The 21,959-nt window shown below is 38.7% G+C and overlaps 1 protein-coding gene across 6 annotated transcripts in view; it reads left to right on the top strand.

Annotated features, from left to right (window-relative positions):
- The window catches only part of FGD4 (FYVE, RhoGEF and PH domain containing 4), a 208,144-nt gene that overhangs the window by 89,520 nt on the left and 96,665 nt on the right, over window positions 1-21,959 (top strand). The window contains exons 1-2 of one of the 6 annotated variants that reach the window (XM_073877729.1): window positions 565-802; window positions 5,656-5,729. The exons of 3 other annotated variants lie outside the window; for them this stretch is intronic. The gene's annotated coding sequence lies outside the window, so the exon portion shown is untranslated. Of the gene's footprint in view, window positions 1-564; window positions 803-2,961; window positions 2,984-5,655; window positions 5,730-21,959 lie in introns of those variants that run through there. 2 more of the 6 variants (XM_025879510.2, XM_073877730.1) reach the window with 2 other exon arrangements.

The following is a 21,959-nucleotide window of genomic DNA, read 5'->3' as shown; positions in this document are numbered from 1 at the left end:
AGTAGCCCTCCCCTCAACCTCGAAATCCATGAACACAGTAAAAATGTATACAAGTTATTTTTTTAAATGATTATATGCACATTTATAAAACAATTGGTTTTGAAAACTTATTTTCACCAAACTAAGGTAGTTTTGCAAATTTAAAAGTTATTGTTTAAAAAAATCTTTCCAAAAAAATCTTTCTAAATACAAAACCAGTTTCACTTCTCATGTGGATTGCAAATCAGAAAATGATTTGCTGATGCAGCTTAGATTTCTAGAATGCTTTATCTTGAATTTTCAAGTTAACTTTCAAGTGTTATTTTCTGTTTGTCAAGTTAAGCCTCTTGTGACCTTTCTCCCTGAATGAGCAGTGGACACTATCTGAAACGTTAGGACTTTGAACCACCACGGGTAGATTCGCTGAAAAGCTTTTAATTGGCCTGCATTGCCTTGTTTAAATGGCCAAACACCTGCTAGGCAAGCCCTTGCACATGTGAGTGGCTATATGTTGCTTCCTTTAGGATTTGCAAGGCTGGAGCACAAAGACAGTGATTGTTACCCAATAAGCTGTAGTCACACACTTCTACCAATCGCCTTAGGAGGGCTGGTTACCATGGAATCCACCATCTGTTCACTCCCCGCTGGAATGTGATTATCCTTGCTGGGCTGGGAACTGGGAAGCGTGTGCTGTGTGAAATTATCTGCAATGGACTGGGTTAATGGGAAGCTAGATTTGGCTCGCTGGAAGAACAAATGAAGGGAGTTTTACTTAAACCATTTGCGACTTCTAATCAAGAGGAAAAAATTCAGCTTTTATAAGGTAAGTGACCCTAGTCCTGTGTCTCCAGTTTGTACTACATGTGGTGTGGGCACTATCTCGTGTGGTCCAAGGGAAGGGAGCTGTAAGCTCTTCTGGAACACATCTCCAGCAGTACACACTTCTGTTGTGTTGAATCTGAGCAGCTTAATGATGCCTGTACAATTATACGTTGATGGAAAAATGGAGAGTTATTTTTTAATCATTTTAAATTTTTGTGCCTGTGAAATTGTGCAGTGACCTCTGAAAGGGGCAAAGAGACAATCCTTTTTAATGGTTTCTAAGAGTGAGTTATACCGATATTCTTTTTGAAATACGCCCATGGCCACAATGTATTCTTAAGCCTGTTCATCCAGTAAGAAAATGTCTCAGGTCAGGGACATTTGTAGGTTATGGTTTAATTAATGATTATTCTAGCCCACATGGCTGACCTACCATTACTAGCTCATGTTTTGAAATGCGACGTTTATGCAGTTTTATTTTGCAATGCTTTTGCACAAGTTTCAAGGGCCCTGAGCATGTGGAAACAATGTGACCGTGCTTTACCAGCAGGCATGCAGACTCAGTGATAAGGGCAGGGGCAGCGCTAGGGAGATCGCTTTCTTTTTCAAGGGCTTCCTTTGTTTTTCTGGATCAACAGCCCCTTAAAATGTGTGGTGCGTATTGTAAGCAGTCGAAGGAGATTTGGGTGCTAACAAATGGATGACTGACATTTTTCTGTGTGGCTAAGAGGTTGGTAGCTCAAACAAGGGACTTCTCTGTCCTTTGTAAAGCAGCATTGTAACCCCTTCCCCAAAACAGTACCCTAAAATATAAAAGTGAAAAACAAAAACAGTGCTGTGTGTACTCCACGTACTCCTTTTGTGTTTTTCTATCATTTAAACCATAGCACCAGAGCTCTGTGAGTCTGGCTAGGTCTGCCATTTTTATTTGATAGAGGAAGGGTTGCAAAGAAAAGCTTCGCTTATGCAGCCTGAGTCCTTCTAATTGTGCTGTTTTGCTGTCATCTTAGATATTCATGTCAGTGGGTCACCGGCTGCCTGGAGAGCTAGGAAAGGTCATTGCTAATAGGCCCTACCTTGTTTCGATTTTCTTTTTTTAATGATAGTATAAAATTAGATAACCTTGTATTGGTCAAGGACTCCTGGTCTTACTTCAAGAACAGGATTTGGGGCCTGACTGCTAGTTGTGGGTTCTTGGTATTAATTGTAGTTTACTTTAAAATTCTTACCTTCTTTTGCACTTACTGATCTATATACATTATTATTTGAACTGTTTTTACTATGAAGAATCGAATTAGATACATACTAGCTCTAAAAAGCAATGTCTCGGGCGCCTGGGTGGCTCAGTCCTTAAGCGTCTGCTTTCGGCTCAGGTCATGATCCCAGGGTTCTGGGATCGAGCCCCATGTCCGGCTCCCTGCTCAGTGGAGAGCCTGCCTCTCCCTATCCCTCTGTCTGCCTCTCTGCCTGCTTGTGCTGTCTAATAAATAAAATGTTAAAATAAAATAAAAAGCAGTGTCTCTCTGCTTGAAATTTTCCTTCGCATCTGTGAGAAATTTTTGGCTAATCTTGTATTATTGGGGTGAAGTTTTCACCCATAAAGACACAAGCAATGGAAGTTTAGGGAGGAAATGAAATAATGGAAAAGCATCTGTATTTAGGGTGCTCATGTTGCTTTAGTTACCTTGATTCTTAAAAACCTGAAAAAGACTTTGAGTAAATGAGTGTGTGAGCATCCATGTGCCCGGGGTGTGGTTACTTAAGCAGTTGGGGCAGGCTGGATAAATCTGTATACGTCTCAAGTTCTCTCATGTTTCTGAACTTCTTTACCATTTTTATTGTTACTGAATTAAAGTTAGAAGATGGTGTTTTCTTTAAGTGGGTATTCATGTCAGAATTTTTCCCAGCATTTTACAGATATTGGCAGGCACTTACTCATTTATTTTCACTGGTAAGCATATTTATTAATAGCCCCCTTGACTGAGTTTTCTGAGTAATAAATAGTAAAGCCACGAGCATGTTCACATGTGTTGAAAAACCTCTTCTGTCAACCACGGACAAGAAACTTAGGGCTGCTCTTTCAGAAATTAGTGAATAGGACTGGATAGCTGGGACGCTCCTGGAGCACTTGAGATCCCTACCAGCGTACCCGAGGGACGGGAGTGCACGGTCATAGAACTATGTGAGTTCACTTGGGGGGATATAGTTTTGGGACCTGGTGGTTCGTATTGCAGGTGGTGAAATGTTTGCTTCCATTCATAAACGTTGTCAGGAGTGAGGCCCACCATCATGTCCACAGTCTTGTGGTGACAAGCTCAGACTGTTCTTGGGTCTCTGCCAAGCGTTGCTTTCTGGTTCTCCCTGTCCTTACCTGTAGGTGCTAGATATCTGGGATTTCTGAGCCTTCTTCCAACTTTTCAGACTGATGGCGTGGTACTTTTCAGTCCTTCAGTACAGCTTAAGATTTTTCCAAATGGCAAGTTTATAATGTTTGTTAACCCTTATTCAGAGTTATTTCTTATGAAAGTATTATATAGATGATGAATCGGAAACTCTGGACAAATCGCTTGTACTGATTCAAACCCATAACAGTCTGAGTAGACAGTAAATCAACCCACCACTAGTACAGGGCAGGCAAGTCTTTCTGCTGCTTCCTTTGACACATTATGCTGGAATGCTGCCTGACTTAACATTTGAACAGGTAGACTGAAGAGCTAATAAATAGCCCTGAAATGCTTACATTTTTCTTCCTGTATTTTATTGCCACATTCTTTCTGACTTCTAAACTGAGTCTGTCTCTTTGCTTTGGAGTACAGATTTCGAATCCAATTTTTGAAGTTAATTCTTTTGGGTGGCTGTGGTCCATGTGGCCCTTGAGCTGTCTGAAAGATGGAACACTAGGGATTTGAAGTGAAGAAGAAACTGCGGATGCTGTGTTCACATGTCCTTGGTGTTGAAGCTGTTTGCATGTTACATGACATTTAAACACAGATTTACTGAAAATTGCCCTTTTGCCCTCTCTAACAATTCCATATTGAAATCTGTGATTTCAAGAAATGCTTAGAATTGATTGTATGTATGCACCAGTACAATTTTGTATTTGTGTTAGATACAGAACTACAGGATGGTGGGAAGCCTCTAAAGTGTGTATGTGAATGATGCAAGCTCACCCAAGAGCTATGGCTCAAATGTTGCGTTTGGCAGGATGTTTCTCTCTATGAGTATGCCTTATTTTTGATTATCATTGGCTGTTTCTTCTGAGATGCTTCCTCTTATGTGTTTATAACTGCTTCTCTGCTTCTGTAGAATAGAAAGGCAAACTTTGTATAAATTGGCAATGAATGGGTCTATGGAGGCTGCAGCACATTTTGGAGTGGTTTTGTGTAACTCGCACATCCTCTTCTCATTCAGTTGCCACTACCTCAGGTTTAGAGGTGGCTTGATGGAGTTGTGTTGAGGGTGTCTAGCAATACCTTACTCTTAGAAAAGCTCCGTATTTTACAAATAACCCCCACTCTGAGGCTAATTGTTCTTTTGTAACAAATATGTTGAGTTACTGACTTCCCTTGTAATGAGTTTTCTTTCCTTCCCTCCTTTGCTTCCTCCTTCTCTGCTTAAATCCTGTGTTCTTTTTACTTTCTCACCAGTTTTCTGGTTCTGAATTCAGATTAATAAAATCACGAGACAAGGTATATTTCCATAAGGCAAACTGATGGAATTTATTGGATTTTTTTTAGATCCCTACTGTATATTTCTAGGTGTTTATTTTCACATAATTTCACATAATTTTCACATCTTGTCACCTATTTTGAGGATCTGTCAGGATCATCTTGTTTTACATTCTCATTTTACAGAGAAGAATCAGAGAGCCGTACAGATTAAGCAACATATCCAAGGTCACAAAATTTGAGTTGCAGAAACAAGCTAATGTTGAGTATTGCATGATGAATACAAAGATACAGGGTAAAGTGAACTGACTTCCTACACTGAAGCCTTATGTAAGGAACAGAACACTGGGGTGTCACCCTAAAGTCTCACAGATGCGATTTTCAGTATGCCCAGAGGAAGAGCAGCTTTTGAAATGTGGTTCCTCAATAACCAAGGTCATGAGAAACTTTTTTTTTTAAGTTTAGGCATTTTATTTATTTTTTAAGATTTTATTTATTTGAGAGAGACACAGAGTGAGAGAGAGAGAGAGAGCACAAGCAGGGTGAAGGGCAAAAGGAGAAGCAGATTCCTGGCTGAGCAGCGAGCCTGACTCAGGGCTCAATCCCGGGACTCTGGAATCATGACCTGAGCTGAAGGCAGATGCTTAACCGACTCAGCCACCCAGGTGCCCAAAGTTTAGGCATTTTAAAAAAAGATTGATTATTTTAGGCAGGGGGGGGAGGGGCAGAGGGAGAGAATCACCGGCAGACTCCCCGCTGAGCATGGAGCCTGAGGCAGGGTTTTATCTCACTACCCCAAGATCATGACCTGAGCTGAAACCAAGAGGTGGACACTTAACCAACTGAGCCACCCAGATGCCCCAAAATTTAGGCAATTGAATGAGAACTAAAACTTTCAAGCCAACTAGATATTTGTGTTTTTTAGTTTGCATGTTTTCTCCCTTATGTCCATATCTGTAGCAGAAGTAAAGTGATCAGAATGTTGCTTGGTGATTGTGGAGCCCAGAGCAGATGGGGGTGGCGCACTGGGGAGGGACCCCTTGACGGACAAATACAGTTCCACTTGAGGGCACACTTGTCATCTCGCTAGTGGCTAGTGTATTTCTGATGTGGGCTAATGCATCCTCTTTGAACATTGCTAAAGACATACAACCTGTGGTTACTGACCTGGCCTCCCTTTTCTCAGCTTCCCACCATGCCAACCACCTGCTTGCCTTTGCCCAGGACCACGCTGCTGCCTATTGAGACATTCTTTCTCTGGTATGTTATGGTCATCAGTATTAACCTTGCGTTCACTCATCAGACATTTATTGAGCATTTAATCTCTACTGGGCAGTATTGCAGATGTGGAGGGTAGGGCACAGAACACAAAGGGAAAGGACTTTAGTGAAAAGTATATAGTAGAAGGGGGAGACATAATGCACAAATAAATGAAGAACGTTAATTTCAAATAGTGACGAGTATGTGAAGACAAAAAACCGTGACGTGTTGAGGGGTTTTAGGGCAGCAAACTTCAGATTGGTTAATCAGGAAATGCTTATCTGGGGAGGTCTCATAAAGCTGAGACACAAATCATAAGAAGTCAGCATGATCCAGTGGAGGGGTTGAGGGGGGCTGCTATCGCCACTTCGTTCAGGAAGAAACTGAGGAAAGCCTATCAGGATCATACCATGGTTATGGTATGTTAGTTAGTATTTCAAAAGCACACTGCATGTTGTCTTTACTTTCAGGACTTACTACTGAATATATGCTCTTTTCCAAAGCAGAGTTTAATGGGCTAGTATTGGAAGGCATTCAGTATAGTGGTTTAGAGCGCAAGCAGCCTAGATTTAGTCCCATCCCTCATACTGGCTACTTGGAAGTCTCTAGGCAAGTTACTTAACCTCTCTAAACCTGTTTCCCCATCTGTTAGAACTGATGGGGTTATCGTGGATACTGAAGGAGGTAATATTCAAAACCCCTTTTAGTGGGCGCCTGGGTGGCTCAGTTGGTTAAGCGACTGCCTTCGGCTCAGGTCATGATCCTGGAGTCCCGGGATCGAGTCCCGCATCGGGCTCCCTGCTCAGCAGGGAGTCTGCTTCTCCCTCTGACTCTCTTCCCTTTCATGCTCTCTATCTCTCATTCTCTCTCTCTCGAATAAATAAATAAAATCTTTAAAAAAAAACCCTTTTAGTGCTAAAGATGATGGTGATAGCTGTGATGTTCTCTAAGGGGCATGGGTAATAATCCCATGAATGTTGAAATATTTGGCAGTGAAAGCCTGGAAGTACTATTAGCTTTCTCTCTATAGGGTAAGTTTTTCTTTGATTTCTCCCATCATTCTCCCCCCTCACATTCATTCATTCATCTCTCACATTCATTTATTCAACAAACACTTTTGTTGTTTTAAAAACTATATTGAGGTACGACTGACATACAAAAAGCCATACATATTTGACATAAACAACTTGATGAGGTTTGGAGATAAGTATACACTTGTGAACTCATCTCCACAATCTATGCCATAAACATATCTATCACTTCCAAAAGAACACTTTTTGCACGTTCATCTGCCCTTGCTAGCTTCTGGACGAAGAACTTGATTAGACATGGTCCTTGCTCACAGGTGCTCAGTTAACAATCTGTTAACCAGGCAATTGCATTCAGTGTGCTTGGTGACTGAGGAGGTGCAGGGGACAGAGGAGCAGGTAATTGACCATACAGGTGAAGTGGGCTGGGAATTCTAGTCTGAGGCGACACAAGCAGGGAGGCATGAGAGGCCAGGTAAGTGCCAGTAGCTGAGTGCAGAACTTGAGCTAAGGCAGGCTCGAGATACAAGAGTGGAGATCTTGGCTTGCGTAGAAGTTTTTACTGTATCTTGTAAAGAGTGAGGAACTTTTGAATAGCTTTAAATATTTTGAGAATAGATCTTTTGTAGTCTAGAAAGATAACTGGCAACTTAAATGATGGAAACACTGGAAGGAATAACATCCAAGGCAGCCTAAATTCTTTTGCATCTTTATCTTCATCATCTTCTTCATCCACAGCAGAGTTTTTCTTCTCTTATCACCACCACAATACAGTTGTCCTATCTTACTCTTGATATTTAGATTCTAAAATCAGCACATAAAGTAAAACTTGCATAGAGAAAAAAAAAAAAGTCCTTGAGAATTTCCTTAGGAAGGCATTGCTTTGGAGATCAACTCTTTCATTGAGTTTGGCCTGGTGTGTGTTTTTTTGTTCCCGGGTTGGAAGAGAGATTGCTACTGCTTTGGTCATGAGATGAAATATTTACTTTGCCTGCATTTAAGGGCCATTCTGCATGAAATAAGAGGGAGCAGCAGGTTCATGATCTCTATCTCATGCCTCCCACAGGGAACATGGGCATTGGGGTCAGGTCCCTGAACGACTTAAGCTATAACACCTGTGTTTGTGCTGCTCTCCTATAGCTGTTTTCTATGTCTGCAAAGCACGTTAGTTCAAGTTTAAATGCACTTACAGTACAATTACTGCTATTGCATTAGTACCAACTTTTAGTGTTTTCTGTGTCAAACAATGCAAAGTGTATTCATCATCTCATTTAATGTTAAACATTTGAGATGAGTGGAATTTATCCTCGTTTACACAAATTAAACTTGCTATGAGATGTATAGTGTTTTCAAGTTTACTAATAGTTAAGTGATAAATGGGGATTAAAACCCCAGGTCATTCTGGCTTCAATCCTATATTCTTAGCTTTTATGCTCAATTTTCTTTAATTAGAAAACCATTGCATTAACATTAGCAAAAACAAAACAACAACAAAACAAAAAAACCCTCCCCCCAAACCTAGGAAACTTAAATATTGCAGTAGCTGAGGGGGTAGAGAAATTATTAGATTCCAAAGAAATGAAGAGAGAATTAATGAGTTTTACTGTCTTTAAGAAGCCCGTAGGTAGTTAGTAATTGTCAAAGAACATTAACAGTTATTTCTAAAAGGAAGAAACACAAATGACTAATACATGAGAAGAAAGTTTTATATAACTGGAAATATACAAAATAGATATTCTTTTATTACACTGGCCAAAATTTCCTGAATGGTTATATTTTGGATTGGCACCCTTATTTACTTCAGATGACAATGTGATTTCAGATGACAGTGTAAATTGATATAATTTTTTGGAAAACAATTTGGTAGTATTAATTAGAGAACATTTTGTTGCAGGGGATAGAAAAATACCCTATAATTTAAGAGAAAAGAGGGATGTATAGAAACAATAAAAAAAGTTATCTTCTGGAGCCAAGGGACAGTACACTCATCCAGGCCTCCCAGGAGCCTGGCGCCAGGACAGTTACACTCTTTCTCCCTCAGAGGGCCCTCTTCTGTATGTGTGTGTGGATGGCAGAAAACAGGGCCACCCCAAATCTCAATCACACCACTTCCTAGTCCCAGTGCCCAGCAGAAACAAAGTCCCAACTACTGATGCCTTGGAGAGAAAGACTCTGATGGCAAAGCATTGGTCAGCACTTACCCATGATCCCATCAGCAGTGGCCATGGAACACAGAGGTCATTTGACTTATCTACCTACTCAGAATGTCCTGTGAAGCAGAAACTCTTTGAAAGGGGAGTAGTTCAAGCAAGCAAATATGAGAACATACCTGGTACATGTATCATTAGCACTAAAAATGTTCATGTCCTTTGATCCCACAGTCCCATTTTTAGAAATCTGCCAGTAAGTGGTAAGTTACCTAGTGATCCAGTAAATGATTTATCATATCACACCAGGTGCTCCAGTGGAGTGGAGAGGAACCAGAAACTATGGATGTTCCACAATAGGGAAATGGCTACATGAATTAGTCATGAGATTATATGTTACACAAATATTAAAAACAAGTTTTCAGAAAAAATATAGAAGAGTGCTTACAATGAAACAAAGTATGCATACGTATTGTTTATCCTGTACTGTTACCTTTTATATAATGTGCAGAAAAAAATACTAGAGGGAATTAACACCAAACACCAGTTACTACTAGATTTTAGAATCACTTTTATTATTTACAACTTGTTTGTAGATTTTTTTTTTGAAGATTTTATTTTTAAATAATCTCTACACACAATGTGGGTCTCAAACTCCCAACCCCAAGATCAACAGTTGCATGCTATACCAACTGAGTCGGCCAGGCACCCCTTGTCTGTAGATTTTAAATGATTAACAATGGACTTACAGTAATCTTGAAATTAAAAAATAAACTAATATAAAATGACTGTTGAATCACAGACCTGTACCTCTGGAACAAATAATACATTATATGTTTAAAAAAAAAGAAGCTAGTAGGAAGGGAAAAATGAAGGGGAGAAAACTGGAGGGGGAGACGAACCATGAGAGACTATGGACTCAGAAATAAACTGAGGGTTCTAGAGGGGAGGAGGGGGGGGAGATGGGTTAGCCTGGTGATGGGTATTAAAGAGGGCACATATTGAATGGAGCACTGGGTGTTATATGCAAACAATGAATCATGGAACACTACATCAAAAACTAGTGATGTAATGTATGGTGATTAACATAACATAATAAAAAATAAAATAAATGTAAAAAAATAAAATGACTCAAATTATAATCTAGTAGAGAAGATAAACCTGTCCTTACTTAGGATATAACCTCATATGTACTTTTGTGTTATGGATTGTGTAATAAAAACTTAAGGATGGTTTTCCTAACAATTAGATTCTTTGTAAGTATAATGGTGTATTCAAGGACTATTTTCCTATCACTGGTGGTATTTAAATAGAAATCAGACAAGCACTTACAAGAACTGTGGAGAAGATTCATCTGTCACATACAAAGAGTTAGATGGCGTCTAAAATCCTTTTCAACCCAGTGTTCTGTTAGAGAGACAGGTTTACTGTGGAGTGATTGTTTAAAAAAAAAAAGTTTGATGTTAGGAGAAGATACACAAGGCAAGTAGCTTTTGTGAAAGAGATGTGAAGTTCTTATACGGGAGATGTCACAATCTGTAGAACTAAGCAGGAGGCAATGAATTTGAGTCAGATCTTGAAGGATGTGATAGGAATTGGATTATGTGATGGAAGTCATTTTAAGGTCTGCTGATGATTGATGCTAAGGCAGATTTTGGATTTGGCCATTTATGGATAAAGGATGGTAACCAAGTTGGCCAAATGGGAGAAGCATTTCCCTGTTCATCTTCTAATGAGATGAGTGAAGTGGTACAAAACTTAAATTGAACAAGAGCAGAGTCAAGCCAGTCTGCTTGTTCGTGGCCTTAACTATATTCTGAGAAGAAAACTTCAGGGTGATCAACTTATGTTTTGGTGGGTATGTTAAATTATGGCAGTAATATATTAACAACTATGCTATAGATTCAACCTGCTTGTTTAACTCCCAGACATTAAAATGTTTTGAAACTACACGCAACTACACAGGGACCAAGGATCTTTAATTTTACGTGTGTGTGGGGGGGAGGGGTCATCTTTTTGCCAAAGTAAAGTAATACTGAAGATACGTTCTTTCTGTTCATTGGAAAAAGGTGTAGCCCCTTAAAGCATAAGCTGATCTCAGGGTTGACACTTAGTGTAGCATTTTCTTTAAAGCTGATTTTTCCTCTTTAAAAAATTGGAATAAGCATAAAATTATTGCTGTAAAGTGATCAGTAATCTAGCTTTTCCTTGATTTTTCTGCTTTCTGATTATTGTATACATTGAGTCTCTTCTGTGATGATTAACAACTTCTAGACCAGTTCTGATGAGTACATCTTCACCTCATGGTCATGACCACTTTGAGAGCTCTAAGGAGTAGAGTGTTTATGACTTCGAGCTCATATAGCTTCAGCCTTCAGCTACCTGATGGAGCTACAACATTTGATACTCCTTTTCCAAATTAGCACCCAATCCTCCATTAGAGTTTGTCACTGCCTTATTGTCATCGAAAATTGTCAAAATAGTTTCTTTTCTCAGAAGAACCAGCTCTGTACCTGGTATACTAGCCACTAGCTAATTCAATAATTTGACTACATAAAATGCACAATTGCTTTGAAAAAGGCTGTTTTAATATCTATATTTATGTAAAATGTCTAAAATCTATCCAAGCATGATATTAGTTTGTTACATATACTTCAGTAATAAAATACTGAAACAGTGTGAACGTTGAGGCAAGAAATGGCTATATGTTATATGTTTTTTGTTTTTAAACAACAAAAAAATTTTAGTGTTAATTGCACTCCTTTAAGACAGCGCTCAACTACCTGTCTTCCAGTAAACCTTTCTTTCCAGTTGCATTCCTCTCCTCTGAGCTCCCGAAGCACTCTGTGGTTATATTTGTCATCAACATATTTTGCAATTGGCTGTTATTTTGTCTCTCTACCCAACTTGATTAATTTCCTGAGGCAGGAACTATTTTACTCATCTTAAATCCCCAGCTTTTGGCTCCGCACAAAACCCATGCTTACACTTAAGATTGTTGAACTGAATTAAAACTAATGAAAAAAATGTAAAGCAAATTTACCCAAATTGCCAGTGATAGTTGTGTGTTGCCATTTCAACAATTGGAAGATAAGGAGACGTATCACCCCATAGGATTAGAAGAGTAACTGCCTCATCTAGCTCCTGTGTCTCTACTTCTGGAAAGAGCCCTACCCCCCCAAAAAAGAACTAAGCAAACCCTCCTCAAATCTCTGATGGTTCTGGATCAATTCTTGTCTCTCCCTGACTACACTGGGTGCTGCTGGATGTCATGGATTTTGTTGATCAAATTTATGCTTACTGGTGGCTAAACCCCAGCAAATGGAAAGTGCTAGATAAAGCATCTAATGGAAGGAATGAGTTTTACCCAGAAATCCTGAAAATGTTTGAAGAATCACTGGTTTTTCTGCCCATGGAATTTTAGGCACAGTTGGTTAAAAAGACCAAGATTACGTTATCTTACGTAATTGTGATGATTAGGTATCTTAGGTAATGTATTGGAATTCAGGCAATATTTGGTGACAAGTCATCATAAACATCAGATTTGTAGGTTATATAATGGCACAATACTTAAACGAGTTGTCAGACCAAAGATCTTTATATCTTTCTCTCTTACAAAAAAACACAAATATTCCATGTTTACTAACCCTTCTTGTGAAGAGAAGTCTGTCAGTACATATTTAACAGGTTCTTACCTAGCAGATATATTTGAAAAAATAAAACCTGTCCTTTTGAGGTAAAGGTAACATATGAGTGAGTGAGAAAGTAACTGCAACCAACAGAGGGAAAAGTGCATTATGGACAAAACATTTTTGAAATGACTATTTGGAAATGTTTCCATTATTGTGTCATCACCAAAATAGATATAAGTGTATCATTTAAAAAAAATTTTCCTTTTAAAAAAAAACTATTTCTGCATACATATTCAAACTCAAATACAAGATCTTTTTTAGCTTGTTTTAAAAATCTTTGAGATAGTTATAGTAGATTTTAGACCAAATTAAAAAAGTAACACTTTCTAAGACATCAAGGCAGATGGAAATACACTAGAAGAATTTCAAGGAAAACTTTTGCATAATTGATGGGATTTTTTCTTTTTTTAAGATTTTATTTATTTGACAGAGAGAGACACAGAGAGAGAGGGAACACAGGAGGGGTGGGAGAGGCTGAGAAGCAGGCCTCCCGCTGAGCAGGGAGCCCGATGCAGGGCCGATCCCCTGGACCCTGGGATCATGACCTGGGCCGAAGGCAGACACCCAACAACTGAGCCACCCAGGTGCCCCAATAGATGGGATTTAAAAATGTGTATCATGATTTAGTAAGTGCAGCCAATGATGTACGTATTCCCTTTAGAACAGTGAATTTTCCTCAATTAGGGGCAGTCATTAAAACCAAGTGTGGAAGTAAACCGACTTAGATCTGCTCTTTCAAAGGGTTATACCACCAAATATTTAATCAAGACTTAAAAAAACAAAACAGATTGAATCAGACTGATCCTTCAAAAATAGTATTTTATCTTTACCTCATCCTACTTTAAGTTCTATTTTTGTATTTTACAGTATGCATTTTACTGCAGTAATACTTGTGTTTAATGCATTTAACTTATGCATATACCCATGTATCCATACACACTTGGAGGTGCAATGCCCAGTTTTCATACTGAGAGGGTTGTGCCATCATAAAGTTTGGATGTATTGTTCTAGCAAGCCCTCCTTGGCCTCCCTACCCCCATGGCAGTGACAGGGCTCCATTCAGACTTGTCAGTCACCTTTCTACTTGTCTGCTCTCCCTTTGACTCTTTGGAAGGGACCATTTAATGAGATTGTATTAAGCATCTGATCCAATGTGCAGAGGGCCTATAGAAATAAAGAGGAAAGTCATGGTCCTTGTTCTCCAGAAGCTTTGAGAATGGTAGGAAATACAAATGCTGAACAAGGACATTGCATGAACTTTCATTTAATTACAGTTGTAAATGAGCGTTCAAAGGAAGCCTACAGGGGTTAGTGAGACCTACTCATATGAAAGACCTTAAGGCCATAGGAACTGAAAAGAATAGTGTGGTTAAAGGAAAATGAGATGCCATTGAAAGTGATGGTGCAGACTTTCTAGAAAATTCCCAGGTGCTTAGCCTGCCATGTATACTATATTAAGCCCCATGTAGGGGCTAGAAATTCCTTGTGAATAAATGGATAAAACAATTTCAGAACAAACCTCAAATTGATGGCTCAAAATTTTATTTGATCCACACAGTGTTTTTGAGTTTTGAAATTTTAAAAAAAAATCCATTCTCTAGGTTGCTACAAGTAATTCTAATTCATATTGTTTTAGACTGGTATCCTTACCCATTTGTGTTACGTGCCTAGATGCTAAATATATTTGCCTTTGCTACCCTGTGTAGAGGACAAAGATTATGCTCCACAGACAGTGAGCTATTTACTAATATGAGATTACTTGAGTTCTAGTGATTAATGTACAAACTGTTAGGTCTTAAAGACTATATGGATATTTTATCATCCTTAGTATAATATTGAAAATTTGTTTCAGCATTATTGGTAAGGTTCACAATAGACAGATTGCTAGGATAATAATTTGAAAATTTCAAGCAAGTAAATTTGTAATTTATCACGTACTCATTCATCAATTTAAGGCCCATATGATGGTAATTGGCTGTTTTCTTTTTTTTCTTTCTCTTTTTATCCTTGATCATCTTTCGTACCACAGAAAAAGGTATCTGAAAGCCTACTGAAATTTGGAAGGACTAATACTCTCTTTTCTTTCTTTGCAGTTTTATTTCTGTAATATATTCCTGAGATTGCATCAAAAAGGAAACTGCATGTTTAAGTGTGCTATTATCTGTGGGATAAAAGGGAAGAAATAAGTAGAATCGGTGATTTGCAGACAGGATGGTGTTGGTTATATTTAGGTTATCTTTTCTTTCCATATTCTGAGTTTGTCCTTTAAGAATATTTGGGCCAACACAAAAGGCTAAGCAGCTGCTGTTAATACCAGCAAGCTGTGCATTAGGATCTTGAGGAAAGGAAGACAAGTAATTAAAAAGAAGTCTGGATGAGGCAGCTGATCAAAAAAAGAGAGAAACCAAAGCCCTCTCTCTGTTCTCCCAAGTTAGTAGCAAGTAACTGGCTGTACTTTACCCTTTATCTGACCTGCCAAGGGCAAAGCCTAAGTTTTATTTTCTTAAAGCCTCAGAGGAGCCTTTTCTGGAAGCTGCATGGCTATTTCAAAGTTGGAAAAAATAATAGGTTCCTGTGGAAATTTATGAAAAGAAAACATTTTTCTTGACTTCCTTCTCAAAACCAGTGATTGATAGAGGGAATATGGTTTGGGAACATACTTTGAAAGCAAAGCGGCAAGAAATGAGTCTAGAAAGGTAAGCAGGGGACAGAGACTTAGGCCTGTGTGTAGTTTGGATTCATTCTGAGCACAGTGAGACGCCACTGAGGATATCAGCCGGCAAGTGATGAATAGTTCTGCAAGCATCAGCAACATTTACAAATCTGCCACAGATGTCTTCACCATACAGCCTGAAATCAGGTGCTTTGCCTTCCTTTGCTGCCTAACAAAACCTCACTAATCCTTCAAGATAAAGTTCAGTCTTCTCTTCTCTAATGAAGAAGGTCGCTTTCAGATATATGGAAATGAGAGCATGAAGCTGAAAGAGAAGTTGGTACTGGAAATGTTTTAGAATCTTCTGCATAGTAGAGGAGTTGTAGCCTTCAAGTGGGTCCATTGTCCAGAGTAGATACTGAAGAGAGAAGAATGCGAAGGAATAGTATAGGCAGTAGAGAGTCTATGATAGGGAATTCATAAGCACGAACAAATAAATTGACCATAGCAGGGATAGGCTGGCTGAGGTTGGGTGTCATAAATTCATGGTGCAAAATGTTCTAGTTGCAGTAATTTTTTTATTGTGGTAAAATATACATAACATAAAATTTACAATTTTTGCTGTTTTTTAAATTTTTTTTAAAGATTTTATTTATTTGACAGAGACAGAGGGAACACAAGCAGAGGGAGTGGGAGAGGGAGAATCAGGCTTCTAGCCGAGCAGGGAGCCTGATGCGGGGCTCAATCCCAGGACCCTGGGATCATGACCTGAGCCGAAGGCAGATGCCCAATGACTGAGCCACCCAGGTACCCCCATTTTTGCTCTTAAGTGTACAGTCAGTTCTATGGCATTAATACATTAACGTTGTTCTACCACCATCACCATCAGCCATCTCTAGAACTTTTCATCTTCCCTAACTGAAATTTTAGATCCATTAAAATAGTTGCAACAGTATTTTGTTCACACAAAATGGCAGCCTCAGCACCAGAACCCTGTGGGTAGACATTGTTGTGGTGCACGCTGGGGAAAGAGCGGCCGTGAAGGACAAGCAACTACCAAAGAAAGCATCTGTAAAGAGTGACTCTTGTGAGGTGGGTGAGGCAGGAGGACTGTGATAGGGATTGAGCAGAGAAGAGAAACGGATATCTAGTGTGTGTCCAGCATCCTATTAAGTGCTGTGTAGATGTTCTCTAAATGAGGCTATTATGAGAGCTAAAGAATAGGTTCATTCCAGAGTTTAGGAAAGGGAGGACTCTAGGTGGTGGCAAGATGAGGACTGTAGAATTTGAAATCTCAGAATTAACTTGTTGCTGAAGTGAATGTGGTTTCCTCAAGGAAATACACAGCTCTTTCATGTAGGGTGGTCACTTGGCATTGATCAGGTGGAACCCAAAGAAGCTGTGCAAAAATAATAATGGTCATAATTAAAAAAGAAACACTGTATTTATCAATTAACTTTGTTTTTCCTTTGAATTTAGTTAATACCAACTACCTGGGATTAGGATAAAGGCTAAATGAGATAAAAAAGCATGCCTGGGTGGCAAGGTTGGTCTAGAGTCCGACTCTTGGTTTCTGCTCAGGTCATGATCTCAGGGTCATGAAATTGAGCCCCACTTGGGCTCTGTGCTCAGCGGGGAGTCTGCTTGAGATTCTCTCTCCCTCTCCCTCTTGCTCATATTTGCATGCTCACAAGCTGTCTCTCAAATAAATAAATCTTTATTTTATCTTTTTAAAGATTTATTTATTTGTCAGAGAGAGAGAACACAAGCAGGGGGAGCGGCAGGCAGAGGGAGAAGCAGGCTCCCCGCTGAGCAAGGAGCCCGATGTGGAACTCAATCCCAGACCCTGGGATCATGACCTGAGCTGAAGGCAGATACTTAACTGACTGAGCCACCCGGGCGCCCCCTCTCAAAAAATAAATCTTTAAACGGAAAAAAAAAAAAAGCTTACCAGATGTGAAGGTGGACTGTAATGGGGGGAAATGCCGAAAGAGAGACATATCACCAACTTAAAGTGCTTTTACTGCTGAGCTGTGTATGCGAACATGTGAAATGAGTGGTGTGATGGAGGAAATCCATACTGATAAAATCAGACAGGCTATAAATTGGGGTGTGGAATCCAATTCCATAATTTAGGTTAGAGAAAAGTGTTTTTATTCTCTAGGATTGTCTATTTTTATTAGAGAATTATTAAACTCAGATGACATTTCAGGTACAATGTTTCTTCTATATACCTAAAATATACAAGCTATCCCTATCCACATGCCATAAGAAAGATATGTAGCTTTCCATGGGCTTCCAAAGTAGAAGAGTAATGGAATTGTATTAGAACCCAGAATGGACAGCAGTGTAATCTAGGATTGTATTATCATCCATCCAGAAACTCTGGTCTGAGGGGTACTGTCTATGTGGTTGGGACTTTAAGCATCTAACTGTGGAATTAATATAAAACATATTAAATATTTTTTAAAAGAAGATTCAGGGATAGTAGGCTTGCTTTGAAGATCTCTATAAAAATAATTTGGTACAAAAATATTTAAGCAACAGCATTTACCTGGCACATATTCAAAAATTTGTAGGTCTTACTTCATTAAGGCTCAGACATGCAAAATGGAAATTATGCATCAGTTGGTTGGCTTTTTAAATTAAAATGTGTTTTTTTAGGCTAACAAGGGAATCATTTTAATATCAAATTGTTATTTGATTTTATTAGATTGTTAATAGAAGACTAAAGAGTGCAAAATGGGTTAAGATTCAGATTGGTTTTGTTCTGTGAAAATGGAGGTTGCCTCTCAGTTAAATAACATTGGAGAATGAGTTTGAGAATTTTACTCCTTAGTTGATAATTGAAAGTCACAAGTATTTATTTTTTCCTACTCCTTGTATCTAAACAAGGTTAAATACTAGCATTCACTTGGTATAACTGTCCTGTTATTTATTGCCAAAATAAGTTTATTAGTAAATAATTATTAAAGCCACTTTTGCCATTAGTATGTGGAAGTTTTCAATTATATGACAGATGATGTGCTGGGTAGCTTTAAATAAAAAGGCCAGCCAGACAACTTAATCCACCACCTTTTTTAAAAACATTGTAGATAAATTTTGTTCAGGAAGCACAAATTACATGGTAAAATTTTTGTTTTAGATCATTTCCATTAGAAATAGTAAGCTATTGAAAGGAATAGAAGTAACCTTTAACACAAAAAGCAAACTGAGGTCAATATAATGAAAAAATAAGTGGTTATGAAATACCATGTGAATGTGGGGCAGAATTTCTAAGTCCTTATTCAACAATTTGTTAGGAATAACCTCTGTCTCTAAGGAGGAGATGCATAAGAGGTGAGGGCCAGCCCGATAAGTCCTCAGGACACAGGGTATTTTGTGAATAGCTGTAAGTTGTTTAGCATTGACTTTAGGTATTTTCAGGGCTGATATCTCTAACAAATAATCTTACTAAATTAATGAAGTTGCCATACATTTATTTGAAAGGTCCTTTTAAATATACTATTGCAAACTTCAGTGTTCCCAAATGGACTTTATGTGGGGAACTAATTAAGTCACTTCTGAATTTAAGATTTTTTTAAAATCATAGGAAACAGATAAAATGAACCAGTGATTATCTTTACTATTAATGGGAAAGGCAATGAATGTACCAAAAATCATGGTTTTGGGTTTACACTAAGACTATTCATTTCATAGCCTGTTGCTTTTATTTGCTTCTTAATTTTTAAAATTAAGGAATTTATATACAACAAAATTCACCCTCCTTAGGGTAGAATTCTGAGTTTTGACAATTGCATATGGTCATGTAACCACTACCACAATAAGTGACTTTTTTTTAAAGAAAAAAATGTACTTATCATGCCCTTTTGTAATCAATCAGTCCCTCTCCACATCACCTGCTACTTCAGATTTATTTTCTGCCCTATAGGTTTCTCTTTTCCAAAATGTCATATAGAATTATATATATGTAGCCTTTTACGTTGGCTTCTTTCTTTTTATGTTTCAAGATTTTATAGTGTAATATTGGTTTCAGGAGTAGAATTTAGCGATTCATCACTTAGATATAACACCCAGTGCTCATCACAAGTGCCTTCCTTAATACCCATCACCCATTTAGCCCATTCCCCCCCTGCTCCCCTCCAGCAACCCTCAATTTGTTCTCTGTCATTAAGAGTCCATTTTATGGTTTGCCTCCTTTTTTTTTTTTAATCCCCCTTCCCCTATGATCATCTGTTTTATTTCTTAAATTCCACTTATGAGTGAAATACTATGGAATGTCTTTCTCTGACTTATTTCGCTTAGCATAATACATTCTAGCTTCATCCACATTGTTGCAAATGGCAAGATTTCTTTCTTTTTGATGGCTGAATAATATTTCACATATATATGTATATATGTATATACAAACACAGCCCACATCTTTTGGGCGGGGTGGGGTAGAGGGAGAGAAAGAGAATCTTAAGCCAGCTCCATGCCCAGGGTGGAGCCCGAGGTGGAGCTGGGTCTCACAACCTTGAGATCATGACCTGAGCTGAAACCAAGAGTCGGACACTTAACTGACTGGGCCACCCAGGGGCCCCATACCACATCTTCTTTATCCATTCATCAGTTGATGGACAGTTGGGCTCTTTGCATAATTTCGCTATTGTTGATAACTCTGCTATAAACATCGGGGTGCAAGTGCCCCTTTGAATCAGTATTTTTGTATCCTTTGGGTAAATACCTAGTTGTGCAATTGCTGAGTCATAAGGTAGTTCTATTTTTATGAGTTGGCTTCTTTCTAATGCACATGTGAGTGTCCTTAGTTGATTACTTCTTATTGCTCAGTGTTATGCCATTGCATGGATTTACCAGTTTGCTTATCCATTCACTAATTGAAGGATGAATGGGTGTTACCAGCTTTTGGTGACTATGAATAAAGCCCCTGTAAACATTCCTATACAGATTTTTGTGTGAATGTAAGTATTCATTTCACTTGGTTAAGTACCTAGGAGTGTGATTGCTGGGGCATATGGAAGTGCATGTTTAACTTTGTAAGAAACGTCCCTGGCTACTATTGGGTAGCTTAGAATTTAGTACAAGTTTGTGGTAGATGCTGAATATAATCATAGATTACCACTTGTGGGCAATGAGAGTCAATAATTATACTTTATTTTAATTATCACTTACTAGCTGCAAATCATGTTTTGGTTTTCTGGCTTTCATCTATAAAAATTCAAAAGCGATTCCATTATATCTTAATGTACAAAAGTGAATTTAATTTTTTAAAGGTTGTCATTTTACTAGTGTTATTGGCCAGAATTTTTAACCTCTTAAACCTCGTTTTGGGGTGCCTGGGTGGCTCAGTCATTAAGTGTCTGCCTTCGGCTCAGGTCATGATCCCAGGGTCCTGGGATCAAGCCCCGCATCGGGCTCGCTGCTCCATGGGAAGCCTGCTTCTCTCTCTCTCCCACTTCCTCTGCTTGTGTTCCCTCTCTTGCTGTGTCTCTTTCTGTCAAATAAATAAATAAAATCTTTAAAAAGAAACAAAAAAAACCTCGTTTTCTCTTCTGCAAAATGGGAATTACTATTTCCTACGTTACCTGTATTATTCATTTTATAAAAGATTCTGTAAAATAGGGGCGCCTGGGTGGCTCAGTTGGTTAAGCGACTGCCTTCGGCTCAGGTCATGATCCTGGAGTCCCGGGATCAAGTCCCGCATCGGGCTCCCTGCTCAGTGGGGAGTCTACTTCTCCCTCTGACCCTCTTCCCTCTCGTGCTCTCTATCTCTCATTCTCTCTCTCTCTCAAATAAATAAATAAAATGTTTAAAAAAAAAAGATTCTGTAAAATAGTGAAAAATTATTAATACCTTACAGTGAGGATTTAATGAAATGCTCCATGGAAAGTGCCTAGCAGTACCTGGCACAAAGTAAATGTTAACTATAAAAAAAAGAAAAGCTATTTATTTGTTTGAAAACCAAACCTGAATTTATAATTTAAACGTTGCTATCAAAGCTCAGAAAGCACAGAAGTTGGGGCATTTTTATGACAGGGAAATGTTCTGTTTTTTACATTACTGAAATTTGCCAAGCTTAAGTGGTCTTGGAATCAAATATAGACAGTTTTCCTGCCACAGTGAAATTTAAACACATGGGTGGAGTTTGCAAAGGAAATAAAAGACGACTCAGATTTCTTCTTTCTTTGACTCATTTTCTCCATGTTTCTAATTATCTATTTTTTTTAAGATTTTTTTTTTTTTTATTCATTTGACAGAGAGAGCATGAGCTGGGGGAGGGGGAGTGGGAGAGGGAGGAGCAGGCTCCCTGCTGAGCCAGGAGCCCGATGTGGGGCTCCATCCCAGGACCCCGGGATCATGACCTGAGCCAAAGACAGATATTTAACCATCTGAGCCACCCAGGCACCCCTCTAATTATCTGTTCTTTTTAGATGAGTTGTAAAACCTATTCATGCCTAATATATAAGTAGATTTTTTTATTAAGAATTAAGTTGATAACCCTCACTTCCTGGTGAGACTCACTTACTGTGAGTCTCATTTGAATGAGTACATAGCCCCTCATACCTCATCCTGAACATTGCCCTCGTGCCCTGACACTGAGCAATGCCTAAGCAGGTGCAAGGGAATCAGAGCTTTAGGCCATCAGTGAGTGAGTCAAGACTCCAGACAGGCAAGTCTCTGCCCCAGTGGTTCTCCCAGTGTGGTCCCTG

Source organism: Callorhinus ursinus, unplaced genomic scaffold (genome assembly GCF_003265705.2).
Source record: "Callorhinus ursinus isolate GAN/ISIS: 27379988/994484 unplaced genomic scaffold, GSC_fseal_2.0 scaffold27, whole genome shotgun sequence".
In the NCBI taxonomy this organism is placed as follows: domain Eukaryota; kingdom Metazoa; phylum Chordata; class Mammalia; order Carnivora; family Otariidae; genus Callorhinus; species Callorhinus ursinus.
This window is presented reverse-complemented; position numbering and strand designations above follow the sequence as displayed.